Source organism: Thunnus maccoyii, chromosome 6, assembly GCF_910596095.1.
Source record: "Thunnus maccoyii chromosome 6, fThuMac1.1, whole genome shotgun sequence".
Lineage (NCBI taxonomy): Eukaryota > Metazoa > Chordata > Actinopteri > Scombriformes > Scombridae > Thunnus > Thunnus maccoyii.
This window is the reverse complement of record NC_056538.1, coordinates 19,588,092-19,611,998: the sequence shown is the minus strand read 5'-3', so window position 1 is coordinate 19,611,998 and position 23,907 is coordinate 19,588,092. Positions and strand designations below refer to the sequence as shown.

The 23,907-nt window shown below is 41.4% G+C and overlaps 1 protein-coding gene across 1 annotated transcript in view; it reads left to right on the top strand.

Annotated features, from left to right (window-relative positions):
- Positions 1–3,483: 3,483 nt before the first annotated feature.
- The window catches only part of arhgap35a (Rho GTPase activating protein 35a), a 65,454-nt gene continuing 45,030 nt past the window's right edge, over positions 3,484–23,907 (top strand). Inside the window, exon 1 of the mRNA XM_042413850.1 lies at positions 3,484–4,233. The gene's annotated coding sequence lies outside the window, so the exon portion shown is untranslated. The remainder of the gene's footprint in view (positions 4,234–23,907) is intronic.

Sequence of the window (23,907 nt, the reverse complement as noted above, 5' to 3'; positions counted from 1 at the left end):
AAGACACTAAACATCTGTTTGAGCTGTTAGTACAGGCGCACTATTGCAGACACATCTTCAAGTATGTCGGCTGAAAGCCTGAAATCTTCCTTAGAATCTCATTTTTATCATTTAGTGTGTCATGTGTTTATCAGACAAAAATGTCAAAACATGGCCTCCCTGTCTGTGATATATTAAGTTTCTGAAATCATCAAAGCAGAGACAAATTCACAACTGTTTTACCAAGTGGGACCACTCAGTACACAATACATATAATTGAGAATAACCTTTGAGATGATTGATTTTCTCAGGAGAGGTTATTAAATATTTTCCCTCTGTGCTGCTTGATAAGGTTTTAGGTAGGAGTCCTCTACAACAAATCTATTACATGTGATGAAGCCCTGGAACATAAAAATCTGTTACGGGATAACATGAGTTTGTACAGGGAAATGGGGATCAGTTGTGAAAGGAAGTGGTGTGTGAGACATGGGGTCGAGAGGGCAAATGGACCAAAAATAAAGTCAATTAATTACAACCATGATGACATGAACACATTCCTGTTGTTTTTTTTTTCTGTAGCTCAGAAACAGTGTTGCAACAGAGCAGACTGGAATAGAGTGGAATAATCTGACATCAGTGATTACATAAAGAGAAAAACAGTCCCTACTTCTCAATGATTGTGATGAACAACGTTGTTTATGGTGATTGTTTATTAGGATGCCTGATAAAATTTAGATAAAAAAATGCATCATATTTTATGAGCTGATCACGTGCTCTGTGAGTAAAACGTTTTTCAGGTGACTAAAGTTGTCAAAGGTACAATAAAACAATAAAAAACCACAAAACAATTAAGACAATTGTAATACAATCAGTTGCCTTTAATTAACTTGTACTGCAGGGCGGGTCTGTTTCTGTCTCCATTCATTTATTAAGTGTTGTCCTGCCGACCAGATTACTGATTATTGCAACTGTTCTGATAACCATTGCATCTGTCTAAACTTCTGTTTGTTTGTTCCACAAGCACATGAGCTTTCGAGCTGTGTGCCCCTCTCTCTCTTCTCTCCTTCTCTCTCCCTATTTTCTCCTCCTGTCCTCTCACGTCTCTCAGGCATCTCTTGCTGGACCAGCATCTATCCTGGAACCGCTCTGCATCCCTGGCTGTCTTATCCTTCTCTCTCTCCTGTGTGAATAATGTCTTTTCTTGCCTTTTCTCCCGTGTATGTGAATGGTGTGATGTGAGTCTCTCCCATGTGCATGTGTAGTCTGTCCTCCCTCCAGGTCTCCATGGTGATGGAGGTCACGTGGCTCAGATCCTATTCTGTCCTGGTGGCACCTGGAAGCTGCTTGGCGTCCTCTTCATCACATTCTTCATATATATTATAAATCCATCATAAGTTTGTTATCCTGTTCAATGCTGTATTTCTGCAATTTGTCTTTCTTGTTCTATTCTGTACACAACATCTATTGCATGTCTGTCTGTCCTGGGAGAGGGATCCCTCCTCTGATGCTCTTCCTGAGGTTTCTTCCTTTTTTCCCCTTTTAAAAGTTTATTTTAGGGAGTTTGTATTTATTTGAACTGAGGATCTAAGGACAGAGGATATTGTATTGCTGTACAGACTGTAAAACCCCTTGAGGCAAATTTGTGATATGTGATAGTGGGCTATACAAGTAAAATTGACTTGACAATATTTCCCTAAATGTGGTGGAGTATAAGCATAAAGTAGCATCAAAGTACCTAAAAATCACTGGGTTAACATTTTACTCGGTTTGGGTCAATATAGCACCAACATAATACTGGGTTAATGTTACCCAGTAAGCCACTCAAGACAAGGGGTCGTGTTTGTTTTAGTGTTTTTTTTTATTTTACTGTTGAGTTATTTACCCAAACAAAAGTTTTTTATAATCCACTCTTTTTAAACTTACATCTCATGGTTTGTTATTGATTGTAAATAACTTCTGAATGTCATATGCACATCATTTTGTAGAAGCTCTTTTCACTTAGAATATATTTCTACTTTATTTACTGGGCCTATATTTTGTTTTTTAATATAAATTGTATTTATGTATTTACATCTGTCTTTTGTAGTGGTTGTAATTTTTCTTACTTTGTATAGGAACTTGTGTTGTTCTCTTACCTTCTATTTTTTGATTGTTATGCACCACAACATGAAAGCAAATTCCTTGTAAGTGCAAACCTACTTGGCAATAAGTGTGTTTCTGATTCTGAAGCTATACTGTTTATAGCTAAAGCTTGTTGTGTTAAACACCAGATCAAAATAGCAGACTGCTACTGGGTAAAGTTAACCCAATGTTGTGTTGGTGCTATACTGACCCAAACTGGGTAAAATTTGATCCCAGTGATGTTAGTGAGTACTTGAAGTAATTTACTCTGGAAAATTACTTCTGTACAAATGGTTTTCATATGTTTTACATATATTCTTGTGTGTGGTGGTTATTTGTTGAGTGGAAATTTTTGTTGAGTTGAGTGGAAATTTTTAAGAATCTCACTGTGTTGTTGCATCATATTTTATAAGCAGATCATGTGCTTTGTGTGTTTGACCAATAACAAAGCTGTCAAAAGTACAACAAAAACATAAAAAGGAAACATAACAATAAATAAAAGTGCAATGTGTCCCTAAATATCACAGAGTATAAGTATACAGTAGCATTAAATGGAAATACTCAAGAAAAATATAGGCTTACTAGTTGAAGTAATTTACTCTGGAAGATTATTTGTAGAAATGTTTTTCATATATTCTTTTGTGTGTAAACTTGTGTGTATGTGTGTGTGTGTGTGTGTGTGCGTGTGTGCGTGTGTGTGTGTGTGTGTGTGTGTTTGTGGTCCAGGTATTCCTCATGTTGTGGGGATGTAAATCTGTTTACACAGTCATGTCGTGGGGACTCGCCTCCCTTATTAGGACAAAAAGCAAGTCCCCTTGATGTAAATCATTAACTTTAAGGTGAAGACTTGGTTAAAGTTAAGGTTAATTTAGGGTTATGTCAAGGTTAGGGTAAGGCAAGTAGTGGTTAGGGTTAGGGTAAGTCTCCAGGAAATTAATGAAGTCTATGTAATGTCCCCAAAAGTGACCATGATTTGACATGTGTGTGTGTTATTATTTTTTGTGTGAGCATTTTTAAGTTATTCGCGTATATTTTAGTTTTCTTTCTTCTATATAGGCTACTTTTTTCAATTTCTTTATTTTTTATATGCATACAAAAACAAAAATTCCCCTATATACAATTAAAAGACTGTATGGATGTATAAATGTATGCATGAAACTGCTAACTAACTAACTAGAAATAAGATTGCTTTACCATTTTAGACTAGTGTAACATTTTATAAAGCATTCAATTTGTAATGTTCAGGATAGGCTGTTGAAAATAAAATATATTTAACAGGTGATTATTTAAGAGTGCATGACCGTTTACATACAAGACTAAGCAGTCATATAAACAGTGCGTGTGTGTTGTAATTGTGTCCATGAACCGCTGGGCGAGACTCACTCACTCTCTCTCTCTCTCTCTCTTTCTCTCTCTCTCTCTCTCTCTCTCTCTCTGTTCTCTGTGAATAGGAGGGGAGATGCTGGATTCAGGAGAAGGTCCGCCATTATCGGGAAGCTGAAAAAAAAATAGACTTAAACACACCGTCACACATTTAGCCTGTACGGGGCTTAACATTAGAAAGGAAAATACAACGCTTTCTCTGTAGCTGTTGTGCACTGAAAACGGCGCTTTGGTGAATGAAGGCAGAGCGTTACGGTCGCGTTTGCTACGGACTCTTTTTTTTTTTTTATTTTTGACACAACAAAGGAAATAATAATTGGTCAAAACAACGTGGTGGTGAACCAAGAAAGGAAAAACACACCGAAACAGAGCTTTCCAACGCCTCCCCCTTTTTTCTCCTCGCAAGACGTTTCCAGTCGTGGTGAGAAGAGAGTTTGAACAGCATTTTCTCCTTTCCTGAGGAGAATTTAGTTGTTTTTTACCCTTCTCAGACACACACACACACACATAGAGAGATATGGATCTCGTTTCTGAAAACTTCAGACTGATGAAAATCAGCAGTTAAACATGGGAAGCAATACAGATAGCCTGTTTGCTTAGAGAAAAAGAAAGAAGCGGAAAATAGTCGATGTGAGTGCTCGCGGGGAGTGTTTTTTTGTCTGTTTTTTAAAAAGTCTCACCGGCTGTGAGTCGCAGAGGACCAGAGATAGAAAGAAAGGAGTGGATCTGGAGAGAGGGATGAATGCTATGGTATGTAGACTATACTCTTCCTTTGCACCAAATTATACATGTGAACTGGCCATTTTAGAGAGCTAAACAATGTTGGAAATCTATTTGGAGGCGTTTTTCCCTCCTCCTTTTCCCTTACATTGCAGCCTGGGTAGATTTCGTTTATTGAGGTGAATAACAAGAAACTGGGAGTTAACCTAGTGTGATTTGAAGCCCCTAATAGTAATTATTGTTATTATAATGATGATGCTTGTGTGTAAAAATGTAGTGGGTTACGTTTTCCCTGTGCATGTTTTAAATGGGAAGTTTATGGGGGGTAGGGGGGGGGGGGGTCATAAAAACATGGATCTAGTCCAAACATTAACATTGTTTGTACAACAACACCTGGAATGTATTGGTCTTGTTAGGCCTGGAGAAAGTCCCCAGTATACCTTGGAGCAATAAGGAGTAATAAGGATACAATTGGGAGAAGGGAAATGGGATATTTGGGTTGGACTGTCAAGCAACTACTTGATTCGTGTTTTAAAATTAAACGAGCCGAATTGTTAATGAGGTTTGGTTTAGTCTTAAATTGTCTAAAAGGGGGAATTATTGGTCCTGTTTTGCCTTTTTTGAAGCCACAAATCTTGATCTCTTGAGGTTTTTTTTTTGGTTATCTCTTTTTTTTGGATATTTCTTTTATGAGTAATCATTTTCGCCCTTATGAGATGTCCCACTAACTATGCAAACATCAAACCTGCTTGTACTGTACTGGTCTCCAATGTGTGTACGCCCTCCTTAGTTCCCTGTTTCATTTTAACTGTACCTGTCACACAAATGACTCAGATCTGTTTAGGCAGGATGTAGTTCTACTTATTATTCCACTAGTTAAATATCTCAAGTGAGGATTTTTTTTACCTTGACACACTGGATGCTGCATGTCTTGTTTACCCCTACATGTTTTTAGATAACATACAGACTAATTAGGGTTATCTGATAATGACATTTATATTAACTGCTACTAATGTCATTAATCTATTTTTGTGCCAGAATTAGTCACCAATGTGTCACAGTTTAATCTCACTTGCCACTGCAAAGTGGTCATTGCTCTGTCAGCCACTCCCTTGTTGTCAAAATCCTTCCACTGGACTTCCATACTTAAGTATTTTCATTCCAAGAGAAGTTTCTCTCTTACCTGTGTGTGGAATATTGTTTTAAGGTGAAGGATTGTAAAGAGTGAGATAAGTGAGTAAATGTCATTGAGACTTTGAGATATGGCCTTATGGGCTGTGTACTGCTGTGTCACTGCCAGATAGAAAGGGCATTTTCAAAACAGGAACTTTGTCATTTGATAATGGATATTTGGTGTTGTGTTGTGCTTTTTACATCCTTTTCAAGCACATAATCTCGTATTGCTCAGCGGTGTTTCGACTGAGTGCTTTTTGATGACTTTCTCTCACTTTGATCTTAATCAACCAAATTGGGAGGACAGCGCCAAGAAGGAAGTAAACACACACACACACCCACACACATATACACACAGGTTCCTTGGAAAAAGACAGTATCTTTGCTCTCAGGTAAATGCATTAGCAGCTGTCAGCACTTCTGTTCTCTGCTTGATTGGGCCCTTTGCAGTGCAGTCACACCTCTCCAGGAAGCCTCTTCTTCCTCTAATAGCCGTGCCATTTGCCCAGGCAGCAGGCTAGCTACCGGCGTACCCACTCACCCCTGTCTGTCTGCCTCTGGGCTGCAGATCGTGTCGTGAGTCCCTGGACTAGAACATGTTCCTGGGATTAGAGGAGGACAGGCTTTGCTCGTCAGGATGTAGGCCAGAGATGTGGATACATCCTTTGATTAGGACACTGGGAGTGAGATTCTGTCCCATATTGCATGGACAGATAAACACAGGGTTTGGCACGCTTGGTGACAGAAACAATGGAGGGATATCTACTCTTCATATCACATCTAATTCTACGTCTTCATTTGACATCTCAATGTTGGACCAGTAATCAAATGAGAAGGATAATTGGGAAGTACTTGAGCCTTTTAGCGCCAAACATGTCCTAAATCAGTAGGACCTAATGTGTGCCGGTTATTTTAATAAGGAACGATGTGTTTCTGGCTTGTAATACCACTCAATTTGAAAACATGCCCCATACCATATTATTTCCACGTCAACCCAGGCTTTTATTTCCACAAAACCACCGTGCCGTTGAATTAAACGGTGGCCTTTCACCTGCTCATTTGCAGATTTCACAGCTAGCATACCTGTCAACGCAGGGTGACTCTGTGTTTGCCAAGGATGGAAAAATTCTCCCTGCTCATTTAAAATCATGCCTTTTCGCTAAAATCTCTCTTTCTCTCTCTCTCTCTTGTATTACAGGATAGGTTTGCTTGTGAGCCAGTGTGAGCCTGTGTTTGATGGAGAAAGGAGCTAATTATAGCGGGCAGCTTTGGAGTTTGGTGGACCAGATTACAGTCACTCTCCTCTCAATGGCTGCCTTGTTCTGGTGGCCGATTATTAGGCAGGGAGAAGTGCATTCTGGGATGATTGTATCTGAATTTCCATTAGAAAGTGTGCCTGCCTCGGCTGAACTGAGGTTCTCTTCTCTCCCCACTGTTTCAGCTCCCTTGCTCATTACAGATTTGCAGATGGGGGCAGTTTGATATAAAGGCCTCTGTAGTGTGCCCCTGTTCTGTTTCAGAGCCAGTTTAACTCTGTATCCTGAATGACCGAATTATGTACAAGGGAACTGATCAGCCAAATCAGCCATGCTGACATTGCCTAGTTTATCTTTTAGGGAACAAAATAATTAGAGGGATCACCAGTATTCCTCTACACATATATCAACCTTTTTTCACAAATAGCTCACCTAAGAACTTTGAAAATAATTCTCCATGAAATCAATCATTAACAAAGATTGCACTTTCCCTTATATTCCAAGCCCACCTTCTTATGGTATTGCTTTTCCAATACAAATGCATTATTAATGGATAATTCTTGTGGAAAATATGGGCTTTAGATATGATTAATGGTCTAAATGGTGGCTATAGGGTTCTGTTGAAATAGTTTTAACTAGCTTCCATATTTCCTTGTGAAAAAAAAAGAAAAAAAAAAGACAGCAACAGTGTTTGGAAGCACGGTGACCATGGAGATGAAGGACCAGGATGTAAGCCACAGAGGAATGGTGACCTCTGGACGTGAGCGGCTCTGCTTTGCTATTCTAGATACAATTACACAACAAGGGGACAAGGGTAATGGGCTATGGTAATTTGGAAGAGCTGCAGAGAGGGAACATGAGGAGAGAAACTAGGAACAGCAAGAGAGAGAGAGTGACACAACAAAGTAGGTAGTCAGTCGGAGGAAAAGAGCTGCAGGAAGGAGAGAGTAAAGTAAAAGCGCGAGCAAACTGTGCTGCCAGTTTCTGCTTCAGGCTGTGTTCCTGGTATGTGCCCTTTCAGCTTTGTGCTCAGGGATCAACCAATCAATGACAGCCATAAGTAACCCTGCTGCTTGGCTATTGGCCACAGCTGAATTCCATGACTCAGCATGTCTGTAGATAAGATGTTATGATTGAGTTGTTGCCAATGAAATGAGGCCACTGCCCGGAGTTCAATAGGTTGGACTTCTGCTGCTGTAATCGCACAAAAGTTTGTACCACCTACAGAAAGTGCCAACACTGTTCTTAACCATCCAAGTTTTTGGTCTTAGAAGGGAGGTTTCGTATGTGTATATTAACACGCTAAGGGTATCACAGTCTGTGATTGTTTTTCAGTGAGTCAGTGTTTACGGTGAGTGTACTTAGGTGATTTTGAAAGGCTGGAAATCTCTCATCCTCAGAAACAAAGAGAGACTGCCCTGAAATCCACCTACGCAACTATTAAAGGATAACTTTGGGCATGTCTGTGGACACACGCTCACACATCTCCCACAGAAACCCGATGCTTAGTTTTAATTTTTGTCTTAACCTGTCATGCTGGCCTACCCTTTTTCTCATTTGCAAAGTCCTCAGACTTTGCCCAAATTGGGCTGGAGTCAGGAGAAGTCCCTGTGTGTCATTGTTAGACTTTTTCTCTGGAGATTCTCCCTCGTGGCGCCCCTAGGTTTCCTGTAGGAAGTCCACCTACGATGTCTGGTTGTGTGTGTGTGTGTGTGTGTGTGTGTGTGTGTGGGTGGGGGGTGGGCAGGAGAAGTGGATAGGGTGGAGGAGAAGAGGTGAGGGGAAGAATAAGAGGAACCTTTTTAACTCTGCTAATAATCAGAAAAATAGCCAAATCAGAATAACGCCTAACATAACCGCCTTGATGAGGACAAACTAGCCAGTACTGACTGAAACATTTCCTTTTATAGTTTGTCATGTAAATGCTGTTTCCAATTAATTGCTATTTTCAGATACTTTCTGCACATGCATGCGACTTTGAGTCATGGCAGGTGCCGTGGGTGGCACAGCTTCTTCTGTTAATTAGCTGCGGGAGTAGTTCTGCTTATTCTCATATAACTTGTTAGTTCAGTAGAGCAGTCAGGAAATAATAGTGCCAAGCACTCATCACATGTCCATCATTTCCCATCCTTTTCAAAAGTAAAGCGCGGTGGAGGGCAGGATGTAGCATATTGTGTAGGTGAGAACACCTTTCAGATTACCAAGTGTGGAACATGTCACCATGTCAGGACACCTTGTGCAGTCATCTTATTTAATGCTGGAGTTCTTCTTCTTTGGCCAGCATTGGTTGGATTAATTTTATTCAGAAAGAGGAAAAAAAGAGGCTCCTGTAACATAAACTTGAGTGTGTGTGTGTGTGTGTGTGTGTGTGTGTGTGTGTGTGTGTGTCTGAGAGACTTGAGGAGTGGGGGTGTTATCTGTAAAGACCGGCAGTGCATAAATAGCCCTTTTCCATACACGTGTGCTGGCTTGGTTTGACTTGGTTTGACTCAGCGCAGCAGGGATTTGCATCTCCATTACAACAGGGCTACCCGCTTGAAGATGTGTCTTCAACCGATGATGCGCTTGTCTTGAGTCAATGACATTTAAAAGCAGCGCCCTCTTAAGCGCTGTTTACTCAACCCCCCAGGAAATGTGCAAGGCTGTGACTAGTGGTCAAAGGAATGGCTGTAAAACAGTGGATACATCTTTTTGAGCATCACAACCCCCACAAAATGACTCGTTTCACAATCAGAATTGGATCCATTCGGTCCGAGAACATTTGGAATGTCTAGAAGAGCGGCACAATTGAATCATTTTATCCTGATTCAAGTTAGCGGAGGGCTAATCCAGAAGTTAGCTGGCTCATCGCTGAATGATGACAAAGCCCATGTGATGTCACCGCAACCTGCTTGGAGGTCCATCTTGGGCATGACTCGGCGTAACTCAGTGTGTTTTAAACTGTTAACGAAAATGCAAATCAACACGGCATGGTTTACTCAGTGCGGCCAAAAGTGCCAATGGAAAAAGGCTAAAAAGCTGCTCCTGTTGGGTATAATATACAACTTTGTCACCCCAGCTCCTCGCCTCTACTCAAAGTGTTCTGTAAACATTGTAATTAGAAAGCTATTTTCTTCTTCCATTGCATTTTTACACATTAGTCATAATGAGGCTTGTTTTTTAGTAAGTAAGCAGTAAGTTGTCTGTCTCTTTGTGGTTGGATTTGTCCCTTGTCGAAATATAACCACTTTAGGTATGTGTATGTGAATGCTCATGGTTAATGCATATTGACACTGCTGGAACAAGATGTTTTGTTTGTCTGTAAACCGGTTGTTTATCACGATGTCTGTTACATGCTGCTCCTGTCCAGTGTTCTGACAACTTTATTGTAAGTGTCTTCATACACCTGCAGCGCTCAGATAGAGAAGAGAGATGGAGAGAAGCATGCAGAGAGGTTATTATACTTCTAACATATTTTAATTAAAGCTGGCAGGTAAAATTACAGACTAATAGGCATGACAGAAGAAAGGACGGAAGTAGGGAGGCGAGGGAAGGGGAAAAGGGCCAGCGGACACAGACAACCTTGACCCCAAGTTTTTCTCACTTTTCTCAAACCTCTAAGGTCTATCGATCCCTCTTGTTGCACCCTGCTTCTTTCTTTCTTCGCTTTCCCACATTGTCACTGAATATTTATATCTGTTTATTTCTGTTCCCAATGACTCTCTGTTCATTCCTCAGTTTTTCTGTCCTTGGAACACACTGCAGTGTTATTGTCAGCTGTGGTTAAAAGTATACTATGCGGAATTTCCTAAAAAACAATGTATAGACTAATACAAAAGTAATCCCTCTCAATCATCACTTATGATACACTAGAAATATGTGGCAGTTTATTTATCTGCAGAGACCCCGCCCTCTGCCTGTATTTTTTTATTATTTTGCTGTGTTCTGGATGCTTCTGGCTGTCAACCTCTGGGCAGTGGGTGTATAGCCCCCAGCCAATAACAGTGCACAGGGTGTGAGGTCTGGACTCGTAGCGTAGAGACCAGGTTACATCACTGTCTATCTCTCTTCTCTGCTCCGCTCTGCTCTCTGTCTCTGTGTCATGGATGTATAAAGAGCTGCAGGTCTGTGTGTCTGTTTGACTGAGGGCGGGGCTGAGCTGCACGCACGCAGAGCAGAGAGGCCACCGCAGACAGGATGAAGCTCTGCATTCACAGAAAATCTGGCAATGTGGCAGTTTCCCACAGAGTTGTGCGGAGGTGTGGGCGTATTTATTTGTGCTTTAGAATATAACCGCTGTGAAACAATCAGAAAATAACGTTTTATTCATCTGATTCATGGCTTTGTTCTCACCAGCGCAGCTCACTCTCTTCATTCACTTTCTAGCTTGCTCAACCACCGCTCGCTAGTTGAGCCAGGAGGAGGGGCCGACTTTAAATGCTGTGTATTTACAAACACCAACTGACAAATCCTGCATAGTATTAAGGACACAGGAAGGGTAGCACCTTGTCACAAGATGTTTGTCTCAGATGCCACTTCAGGGGGATCTGGCCACCACCATGGTGGCCTTTGGCGTCTCCCTAGTGAACGTGCGCTGACACCATCTCTCTTCCACACATACAAGGACACACAAAAACCTTGATATTTGGACAAAGACATTTTTTTTTTTTTACAATTTTGTGATTAGGTGTTCTTAACATGGAGCATGCCCCAGGCATTTTAACATTTGCAAATCATTACCTGGCTGTTTTATGTTTTTTAATATTCATGGTGGATGCAACTCAACTATGAAACTTTGGCATTGTAAATGGAAAACTGTTGTTTTCAGTCAAAAGGGCATAAAAACGGCTTGCAAAATAAATACACTAGTCCACACACACATACACATAGACACAACGTGACCAGCAGGGGCTGACACCTTCCCACCCTCATAACATAACTGCCAGAGTGGTTCTGGCCATTAGGCAGCTGTGTGACAGTGGACATCATATCCTCTTTAAGGTGAGAAGATAAGGTGGCTGTTCATAGCTATTTGTTATCACAGGCAGCGAGGCCTTGACACCTCCACATCCCTTATCTGGCCCAGTCCCAGTTTCTGGCCCTAGCTGAGGATCATGCAAGCCGTGGGCTGATGAGTAAGCACTGCTCAGCCTGCGGATGGCTGGGCCTGACATTATCGATTGCAGCGCCACCGCCTGTCATCCAGCCACCACTTAGCTAATGATGTCCATACTATTGTCTCACAGCTGGGAAAACGGCCATAAAACAGAGAGCGGCAACTAACGTCTGAGGGAAAGATGGATTTTACCGATAGAGGAGGCACAACCAAAGCAAGCCTGAGTCAAGTGGTTATATTATCTTAGGATAGTAGCACTGTCATTCTTAGTATTGCCTCCACTCTCTCTGTCTCTGCCCCCCCTCTTCTGTCTTTCTGTTGTTGGCTGCCTTCATTTGGTGCTGGTTGGTCCATCTGCATGGAAGAAAGACAGACTACAGTTTCTGACAGCCTGCCAGTCTCTGCGTTGGCCCAGTTTTGACCTTGTTAACTGTGAACGTAACTGTTGTTGGGCAAACAGCGCATTTGTTTGAGCCAAATAAATACTCGCAGTGATGAATCACCTTGAATGGCTTGAATCTAGAGGCAATTAGCAAAGGCTGCCATGAACGCTGTAAAGATATATATCCACTGTGCCATTTTAGAGGATTGTAAATGGATTTTGCTCCAAGTTGGGTTTTCGCAGGGGTGCCACGGGTCGTTTCTCTTCTCAGTGCCATAATTTCCCAGGATGCAGTAGGGGCCCCGAGGTCCACAGCTCTTATGTCAAAGTTCATTTCCTGTTGCAGTGCTCCAGCAGCTCCTGAGGATCCACCATTTTGTAACATTGCTGATGAGGACCAGAGAAATGTCTCAATTCACCAGCCATTGCTTACAAGTGTGCATTTTTCCCTAAAAACATATTTCATAGTTTTCAACTATTTAGGATCAACTGACTAATTAGTGATGTGTTGCCATACCACAAAAACTGCAGAGAATTTCTCACAAATAATCTAAAGATTTGAAAACTCATCATGTTACAGTCAGCCTTGCAGTGAATAAACTGTAATTGTAGCTGACATCACACTATGCCTAATATAGCAGAAGTGTGAAATTTTGCATCCAGACTAAGACTAGCATAGTCAAGTCACTCTACAGGAGGCACAAAAGTTAGACAGTTAAATGTGATAGCTCACAACAGTTTTTGCTGATGTTTCCCTTTCTAATAATACTGCTAATGCACCATCATTGGTTTTAAACATGCCACAATCCTGAGTCTGCACTCGTCCTGCCTTTTCCTTTGTTGCTATGCTGACTTCTATGTATGTCATAAGTTGCAGAGATAAAAGTAAGGGAAACATGAGTGAAGAATGTAAACATTTCTAGGGAGTTGTTTTCGGTCTGAGGGTTGTTCAGGGAGAGGACAGCCTTGCCACACCACGGCTCGTATTAGTCACAGTCGTCGGAGAGAAGAGAATGCAGACCTTTTTGCCCAATGAGGGAAAAGGTCGATGAGAATGCAGTTTGTCAGGTCAGGACGAGCCGGGCCTGTTGTAGCTTAAATCCATGTGACTACTAGAAAGAAGAAGAGGCAGCAAGAGAAGTGAACCACAGCTGGGCTCATTTTGGGTGAAAAATACATTGGCAGATCACTTGAGTGTGCAGTTTGTTTATTGATTGTTATCATCCTAGATATTGGTGTTGTGCAAGAAATGTGTTTGCAGGTACATTTTGGTTTCAGTCACAGTTTATTAAGTGTCAAAGCAGACTTACATTCCCACAGAGATCCTATCATTGTTCTAAAGAGAGGATTGCTTTGGTGAATATAGTGAGGAGGACGGGGTCTATATTGCAAAAAGGGTAGGCAGCATTTCACTCTGTACATTTGGATTAACATTTGATTTTTGCTATTTATATGGTTTGAAATTAAATGTTGCATGTCCCCATAATTTATGTTTTCTACTCATTAGAAAGTTATAGATCTATTATTACTCTTCATGGGTGTATCCAACACTGTTTCTAATATTTTTTTTATTATTTTAATGATGGGTTAGGGTTAGTATTAATGTCTGCTTTGTTGGCATTAAACCTGACCTCTTGATTCTCAACAGTGAGGAATACTCTTAACTAATACTAGTCTGAAGTCGCTGCACATGAGAAAGCCTGTCAGTATTCATGGTAGGTTGTAATGTTTTCAGTCATGCAGCAAGACGCAAAAGTAGTTAATCACTAATGACTAATGGGGTATTCATCCCACAGTGTTTGTGGTAAATGCTGTTTAAGAATTTCTCTTGTTCTCAGTTGTTGATCATATCTGGTCAATGAGAAGAAATGAAATCATTAATGTCTTTTGATAATTAAGAAAGACACTAAACAAGCTCAGAGACATCATGTCATCATGATTGCAATTCGTCCTTGCCAATATTCAGCTTATTTGAACAATTTTTCTAATGGGTTATTTTCACTCTGACTATGCCTACAGTGTCATACATTTGGTCTCATTATAAAATGTTTAGTGTTCCTGACATCAAATTTAAGGCATATCATTTAAAAAGAATTTATTAGTGATTGGATATGCTTTTACACAAGTAATACATGAATCCACAGCCTGGATTAGTCCTCATTCCTCACCTCGCTATAGCCGCAGAAAGACTGAACAAAAAAGAGTTCATCCAGAATTTAAAAAACAACCAATTTTTGCTCCAATTAGAGACTACTGTGTTCCCAGTTAAACTGCCGCCTCAAAGAATAGCCATTTGAAGTTTTCTAAAACACAGCCACATCGAAAATGATTAGAAGAATAAATGCTGGTAATTAGAAATCCATTCTACTCCGCTACTGAAGTGCGGTGTGGGGGTACTGAACTGATGGTATTTATTTTAACTGTAAGTGTTGGATATGCTGCTTGTAGCTTTGTAACATCACTTGAGACATTAATATGATTATTGTAAACAAATACGACCATTTTCAAGGGGTTAGCGGCATTTAGCAGATTCGTCATAGCCATTTACATTCTGTGCAGAACAGCTTTTCTAGATATTATACATGATTGATAAATGGCAATGACATTGATGTTTTTGCTTTCTAACAAATGCACAACTCCAGTGCTGTTTTGCTCTAACTGCATAGTTTTAGCTTACATTTTCTAAATGCATATTCATTGTAATCAAGGGCTCATTCCTCATGTTGCAATACACAACAAATACAGATGGTGATGAAAATGGGAAAACATTTTTGTGATAGAAAGCAACAGAATATACGTGAAATATCTTAATTTAGTAAAATACAGAATGTAATAAGTAGCACCTTTTTTAAATAATGATTTTAAATAAACTCAGGCATGATTTCTGGTCATGTCTGGGGCATGTCATTGGAATTATGTGCCATTTTAATCTTGGAAGACCCAGAATGAAAATTCAGAATCACCGTGATCGTAGTAATTGGAAATTACGTTGCCTTTATGAGCTTCCTGTCAAACCTCTGCCAGAAATGACACATAAAACTGTCATTATGGGGATGTTGACGTTTCCATTATTTCCACCTGCTGTGTGTGTGTATATATATGTGTGTGTGTCTGTGAGAGAGAGAGAGTGTGAGAGTGAGATCAAGAGTGAGAAAAAAGTAATTTAGAATAGCAAGACCTCATAAAAAAGAAGAAATGTAAGAAAAAAGAAAAAAGATCTAAAAGTATTTCGGAGCCATCAGCTCTGGCGCTGACACAAACATGTCAGATCATTTGAGTCATGCTGTCTTGATTGCAGGGCACTTCTTGTTTGTGTTCGATTTGGTTGAGCAAACCAAACAAGTGCCTGAGACTAGTTCAACCTGTCCTTGAACTGCAGCTCAAGGTATTACACATGAGCGCACTTACTGTCAGACCTTAAAGGTGACATATTATACTCCTTTTCAACAAGTTAATATAGGTCTCTGAGGTCCACAAAACATGTCTTTGAAGTTTTTTGCTGAAAATACCCCTGAGATTATGCATTCTGGCATGCCTCTATGCTCCTCTGTTGCAGCCCTGTTCTGGATGGGCTGTTTCTGTGTCTATGCAAATGAGCTCCTGCTCCCCACACCCCACTCTGGAACTGGTTGTGGCTTTCCGGCCGTGATACAATGCGAGATTATATGACCGCAACAGGAGAGACCTAGGGCTGTTGACAGTATTCATATTCATACTGGAACTGCAACGGAGCTGCAGTAGCGTCACTAATACCAGTATTATAATAACACCAAGGGTATCTGTGGATCAGAATGGATGTATTAGCTTCGGCTTGACTTTACGCACACTTCCCAGCAGGCCACTACAGCTTAATGGTCTATACAAGTTAGCTGCTGGGTGCTAATTAAAGTTACACAACATTGCCAAGCAAAGGAATTCCTGCAGTTTTACCATTTCTTTTTCACATGTGTATTGTTACCTTCATGGCAAGTCTATCAAGTACATTTACATAACGTTACAGCAGCAACACACACATACTGGCGAAGATCATGTAGCCGAATGGGCTAACATGTGACAACAAAGCTAGCTGAGCTAGCGCTGCAGTTCAAAGTTCCACAAAAAGCAACATGAAAAATGAGTTACCACCATCCAACCTACTACTCTTGTTATTTAGTTGGCTTCAAATGAGGCTTAACATTTACACAGTTTCTCTTGAATGTCCCTTAATATTACAACATTTAGTCCAACGTTACTAGCCATATTAGCCGCGCAACATGCTAATGCCAAGTTCAACAGGCTAACCTGTTAAACAAACAGTAAAACAGCATAAAACATGGAGCTTCCAAGTTTGAGGTTGGGTCACTGACAGCGATATTGATCCATCACACACACATCCAGCAGTTTTCCAGTCATAGTGGGGACATTTCTATCAAAAATTATTGTGAATCCAACGGGTCTTCATTTCCTCAGATGATGGCAGAACATAAAGACTGTTGTGTTGGTTCTTGCAGCAAACAACAGAACTTTGATTCAGTTGAAAAATTGATTCAGTAGGTTTCAGTGGGTAGGGACCGTCAGCCTCGCGGGGGAGGTCTGTGTTCAACAGATCCCTTTATGACGTTATAAAGGGAGCCAAATATAAATGATGTTTTTGCATACACATTTCCTGAAAGATGGAGCAGGAGAAAAAGAGAGAGGATGGTCTTTTCTCATAGTTTGGGGGTCTCTTGACACACCAGGGACACACATTTATGTTGAAAAGACGTGAAAAAGTGAATTTTGCATAATATGTTACCTTTAAGCAAACTCTGTTTCAACATACTGGCATATTACATAGACTCCCATCCACGATATTTCAGTTTTTACTTCACAACTATGTAAATATATCCTCTCTCTGTCCCACAGTCTCTGTGTTTGGCCATAGTGGATCAGATTCTAGGAAATTGTGCAACTCTATTCACATGCAGCTTTTAGACCATGGAGCAGAGCTTACATCAAGGGCTGTGCCTTTTCCTCCCCTCCTTTCCCTTCGCCTGTTCCTCCAGAGGTCATAGTTGACAGGAGACATGGGTGGGTGATGTCAGCCCTCTCCTTAGGGATCGGGGGTGGTCCTTTGAGGTTGGCCACCAGCTCCAAAGCCAGGATGGGAAGCAGTGATGGCAGAGAGAGGGAAGGAACAGCTCGCTGTTGTTCTACTTTGTTTGTTTTTTCACGTCGTGCTAAAGAGGGAGACACAGGATGTCGATGGTTAGGGCTTCATAGCCAAGAGCAGCTTATTCATGATCGATATGCTAGAGAAGGCATTTGGTAAACCATAAGGTTGCCAGATGTGAATTTAAATTATGATTCAGTATTAAGTTTGTGTCATCTTTCTCTGGTATTTCCTTGTTTTTGCTGCATCGTCTAGTCTAGTAAAACTTGTTATTTACACTGTAGGAGTTTGCCACTTTTCAAGCAAAGGTTGTTTTTTGTGCACTGGGTCGTTGACTTGTTCAGAGGGTTTATAATGTTCAACATCATGTGCTAAACACTTGTGCAACGGTTGTGAGAGCTCTGCGAGTGTGTTAGGCGGTGCTCCTGGGGCTCCCTGATGATTTACCATGGTAAACAGCTCCCACTGCTTGCACAGCTGGGGCACACTTGATGAACCTCTGCAGTGCATATACAGGGGGAGATGGAGAGAGGGATGGGGAGGAGGCAGACACACATGAGGGGGGGAGAGAGAGAGAGAGGAGAAGGGGAAAGTGACTGGACTGATAAAACACAGGAATGCTGCGAAGGCCTTCGGGGCGGGATGCAAACTGCAAAAAGGACAAGCGAATGCAGGGGAAACAAGAGCAGAAAACTGATTATAAATGACAAATCCCCAGCTCTCACAACCAAATAGTGTTAGCTGCTGTATCCTGAGGGTGGGAAAATGCAACAGTAATAGCTCAGACTCCAATCCAATCTCCTGTATGTATTTTGCGCACGTGTGTGTGTGTGTGTGTGTGTGACTGTGTTTGTGTATGTGGCCTCCTGAAATTCAGACAGACAGAGACAGGAAATTTTGCCCCTCTCCTCCTCTGTCCTCCCTTCATCCTCTGCCCGTGTGCTCGCTGCCTGACGCTGATTGGCTGGGGGGAAAGCGAGGGATGAGGTTTTGTCGTCTAATCTGCCAGCAGATCGCCACTGATGGGTCTCTGTAGAATGGCTTTGGTAAATTACTGTTCCAGGGAAGGGCAAATCCCTTCTATCAGATAGCGGCTCTCTCTTCATCTCTCCCTCCTTTCCAAGTCCCACACTCTCTTTCTCTTCACTACATCAGTCAGGCTTTGACTTTATCTCTTTATCGCTACCTTGCTCTGCTTTTCTCTTCTCTGTAGCTGTTGGCCTCTACTTCTTTTTGTTTTTGTTTTGTTCTTTCTTTCTTTTCTTCATTTGTTCTTTTCATCATTTAAATACCCTGTTTGCAGTGCACCTATTTGTGGGTCTGCAGTAGAGTGAATGAGATGAGTTTGTGTCAGAAAGAGACACTGTGGATTTTGCTCTAAGGCTTCTCATTGACATTGCTGCGTAACAGGCTGTGTGTGAACAGTTTCCCTTATCCCCTGGCGCATGTTAACAAGATGGACCAGTTTTTAGGGCGGCCATCTTACCTTGCCCAGTCTGAAATCACACAAGAGATAACACTGTACATCCTGCCTCAGTGCCTGGAGGAAGGTGTTTGTGGAATAAGGGAATAGTTGACTTGCATATGGTTTTGCATATACGTTACAGAAGGTAAAACTTAACAGGGGCAGAAATAAAGACAGTTGGGGAGTGAGATAGATACTGAAAGAGAAGGGAGTGTTTTTGTAAACCTGTAACTGACTGCCTGAGGTGGGGAATGTTGCCAGGCATGGAAAGCCGAGTGGAGCTTCAACTCCCAGTGACCTCCTGTGTTTTGTTGCAACTACCTCTAACCCCTCCTCAATCACGTGAAATGGCCAACATTGTTGTTCTGAGCTGACATACGGCAGCCAGCTATGTCTGATGTCACACCACACTGATACTACAAGAAACTCCAGGTCCTAACTACGTAATAATTAGCAGGTGGTGTGTAGAAAGAGGTGGAGAGGCCACACACTTTTCATTTAAAGCGTGCTTTATTGCTGTGCTGTTTGTGATGGGGTGTTTAATCAACCAAGATTTACAGTAACCCAACCTGACAGAAATATCTGGTTAAGGTGGTTGCTGCTGTTGTAACAGTTTTATAATGAGTACTTTTACTATTTATCCTGTTTTTGATCAATTTTGGGACATGAGGTGAGAAACCTGGTTATTCATAACCCTGTATGATACTTTAACACTGTTCAGTTATCTACTCGTGTGCGGCAGTGCAGGTTTGTCTTTGACTCTATTATATCTCAGCCATTTCTGTACCAACCGGGTCATCTCAGCAGTTAAGGATGAAACCCAGTTGGGTTTCAGGCTGTCATGAGACTACTGCTACATTTACCGCTCTGCTGGATCACCAGTTACATGGAAGATGAGAGCAGCAATACAGTTTACCCTCCACATTACAGATGTCTGACTTTCATGTCAGTGTGTAGATCATCATTATATTGTCATTATATTTCATCAGAATAATTATAATTGGAGTTGAGGACACGTCTGCACACATGCCCACATTCATGCCACAGTAACCTGGTTTCTATTGGAGTATGCCGGCTAGCAATCGAGGTTTCACAAGAGCTGGTTTCTGAAACCAAGATGTGATGTTTACATGTTTACATGTAAAACATAACCAGGATACTCCAAAAACCTGTTTGAAACCAGCATACTCATGCACATTTTAACCCACTTAATCACTGTGTAGAACTGAATTTAACAAACAGCTAAATGCTCAGCAGTGGAAACAGACGTATTTAGACTTCTACCCACTTCTTTCGTTTAGTTTCCGCCTTAGTCTGACTTTGGACTCCATTAAATAACTTCTCCTTTCATCCAGCCCCCCTGCTGCTGCTTTCTATTTCTGCAGTTAGAAACCCAGTTACAGTTATTCATATATATGGTAGAGGAAGCTGTGGAAATCAGGTTTCTTTAACCCCCTACTCTGATTTATAGAAAGCAGATTTCTTGTTTACATGCTGTTTTAAGAAATCTGCTTATTGAAGAAAGCCAACTGTAACCTGGTTACTTAGGTGCATTTAAGCGCACTGAATGTGTTGATACAGATTCTAATAATGATCAAACTGTATGGCCTAATTCTCGCTAGTGTACCACCACTCATTAGAATAACAGGAGGACTCGTGTTTGGTGAGCCCCACCCTTCTTTATCGACTCTCTTTCCCTGCAGTCTGAAAGGAAGCATCTGCCTGCCCCTCTGCCTCCCCACTGCTCGCCACACATGCTCTCTCCCTCTCTCTCCACAGCCCACACTGCTATCGCCGCGGCTGTTAGCTATCCAGCTCGCGCCGATGTCAGAGCCTCTAATCTCTCTAGCATAAAGGCCATGCAAAGGGAATTTATGTTAGTCTGCCACGGGAAGAAAGGGAGAAGCGGAGAATCGTTTGAGCAGGTTGACAGATAAGGCTCTTGTGCTTTCTGTGTGGTGCTTTTTAAGCCATGTTAAGCTGCTTAATTAGACATAATCTACAGACCCCAGACTGAGGCGGAACTAATGAAGTTAAAAGACTCAAATCCCATCCTACCATCACACTCTCCTCTCCTCCACACCATCACTCGCGCCTCTCTGTCTCATAACTGCACTCCTCCTGTCTGCTGCCTACCATCACACTCTCCGCTCTCCTTCCTCCTCACATCGTACTCTTTTCCTTTCAACACCATGAATGTCTCCCATCACACCCAGACGTTCTGTCCTGCCCCAAAATAAGCTGATAATTTCTCGATCCCTTCGACTAGTGAAAAATTTTCTGATTAGTACCAGCATGTGAAAATGTATAGGTCGAACTCCAGAAGTAGACAGAAGAAGTAGACATCTTTATGTAACTGTTGGCCCTCCTTTGATGTACCTTTGTAGCACAAGTTCCTGTTGGCAAAGAAAACTCAAGATGAGAAAAATATAGTTTGTGAGTTAATTTAAACTGGAGCTGTGCAGTTAAAAAAAAAACTCTGAAGAGATTTTAGTTCTTTAGTGATGAATATGCACAAATATTGTAATACCATACCCATAATATGGGTCTGTGATATGGTCATCATCACACAAATGAATGATAAATGCTGTATGTTGAAGGTAGTTTAAGAAAACCTGAACACCTCTTGCTCAGGGTTTATACAATTATTATTTTAGTCAGTGCTAGGTATCCAGTGTTATCTTGACAGAAAAGGAATCCTGCAAACACAAAACAAAGAAAACAATATAATGAGGGCTTTCTGAGGTTAGGCACTAATGGTTGCAATGATCAAAATTCCAAAGGTTGAAGCCAGACTGAGAATCTGGGGGAAGTGGTGAGTGTTATAACAACTTACTTGGCAGACTTGGCCGTCTTTTAGCACATTTCCATCTCTGCTGCAGTTCTGCTTCCACGCTCTTCGCTGCCCTTGTTCTTAAGCCTTCCCTCTCTCTTCTGCAATAAGAAACGGATGTGTCCCTCATGTCACTAACATACTTCCCTTTCCCTAATCTCACCATGACGCAAATCTGTGCCCTTGCAAAATGTATGAATATTCATCTGTAGGTGAGTTTACAGTACACTTTGTTCATACACCAGCTTTTGATGAGCCCCCTGTTGTTGCTGTGGCATGTTTACATATCTTTCCTATCTCTGCATCTTGCAGGACCAGCTTCTTTGTTGTGTTTTGAGTTCTCCCTTAAGCTACACAGCAGTTATTTTCTTCACAGAGGAGCGGCTGGCACGCTAGCTGTAAACGCTCGGGTCGCCTGACCAGGAGGAGATTGCAGCTGACCATTGTTGGGTTTCATCATAGCTGTGAATGCGCTGCCTCGCTGGTGATGGCCTGTCAGAGAATTTTCTTTACCCCATTATCTTTTTGCTTCTCCTTCATGTCCTCCTTTAGCCATCCCTCTTGTCTCCTGGAGTGGTTATGGCCTTTTGTACTGTCAGACTCATTCTCTCCACTAAGTCCTACATGTGCTGGTGTGTATTTACATTCATTCAGATGAGGCAAATGTCAACACTGGCCGAACCTTTAGAATCAAAATTACCTTTAGTTCATATCAGCTGCAAGAACTTTACAGGTAATATTTTCCTGAGCGTATTTATTCTTCTCAGCCTCATTAAATTCTGCCTTCTCTGTCTCCTGTGGCCTCTACTCCTTATGTGACAAACCTCTCCCCTCCTTCCCTGCTGCCCGGGTCCCAGTGCTGCCTGGTATCATGGTGCTGTTGAGTGGATCTGAGGGCTGCTGCATTCTGGTCTTGCTTGATTAGCCAGCGTGTGATGCTGTAGGCAGCTTTGTTTTGTTGCTGAATGGGCTGTTCCACTGAGAGCATAGGAGACGACGAGGAGGCGATGGAGAAGAGAAGGGTGGAGTGGAAAAGGAAAAGCAGGAGAAAGCTGGGAAAAAAAGATAAAAGCTAAGGGGGGGAAGGATATAAAAGGAGAGGTGGGGAGGAGATAAAATGAGACGAGAGAAAAGGCTGGAGCAGAAGGGGGAAAGCAGAAATGAAGAGAAGAGAAGATGGTGATGCAGAGGAGAAAGGGGGGAAAAAAAGAAAATTACCTCTCCTCCTGTGGAGAGGGAAGATAACTGTGAGTGTTTAGAAATGCTGAGGTGGACAGAAGCCGTATCTTCCACCAACACAGCACCTGCTAGTCTGCCTGCCCCCTCCCATTCATTGACCGAGTTTTTATTGTGGGTGTTTGTGTGCCTATGTGTGTCTTTCAGTCTGAATGTGTGGGTACACATTATTATGCATACAGTGAGTATACCATTTTTGTTTCAGCCTATAAGATAGGTGATTTTGTGCTCAAAACATGTTAATACTCAGACACGACAAATCCCAGAGTCCCTGCACTGCACCACTTTAATACATGCATGATGGGCTTTAGCTAATAGATTTTCTTGTAAAATATGAAAGGAGGTCTGTGCAGTAGTTCCTCCGTTGGTGTCTTTACATATCAAATTTGTACATAAAATACAGCTTTTCTGTAAGCCTAAGGGGCCAGGAGCATTGAGTTCTTTTAGACGTCAGATTGGAGGCTCTGATAGTCACACTGCAGGTGCAGTTGGTTAAGGGCGTGGTCACTGAAGAGGCAGAATAACTGAGAGGAGTGACCATGTTTTAGGGTGGAATAATTTGAGAAAAATATATAAATCCTTTTTTTCTGACCAAAATCAACACATGCATTTTTTTTTTTAAATTGTGATTATATTATCTATAAATTAAATTACAGCTCTGTGTTTGTGGCCTACATATTACAAAACAAGCATAGTTATACCTTGCATTATCACAAACATATTTTGATTTGTACATGAATTGCAATTAGTATACTTGACATTACTCAGTAATATTCATATTTAATTGTGAAAGTGGCATTATATTTATATTATGGTAATGGTTATGGTATGGTAATGACAGACTGTTAGTATTAGACAGAGTACAGGAAATGTTACTGTGAATTGCTCTGCATTGTAAATGCACAAGCTAGAGTTAGCTTCATAGACTGGCGGGACAGGCTGGTTCACAGCTTTTAATCCTGGAGAGCTTTTGTGGTGATAAGCTTATAAATCACCAAGATCATTTATAAAGAAAAAGAGTTGTCTCTCTGCTGGTCTTTTATAAATTGCAAAGAAAAAATGTGCCCCGACATCTAAATTATACAGAGGGGTTTTTCTTCTTTGACTGAACAACACACAACAGCCTAATGTTT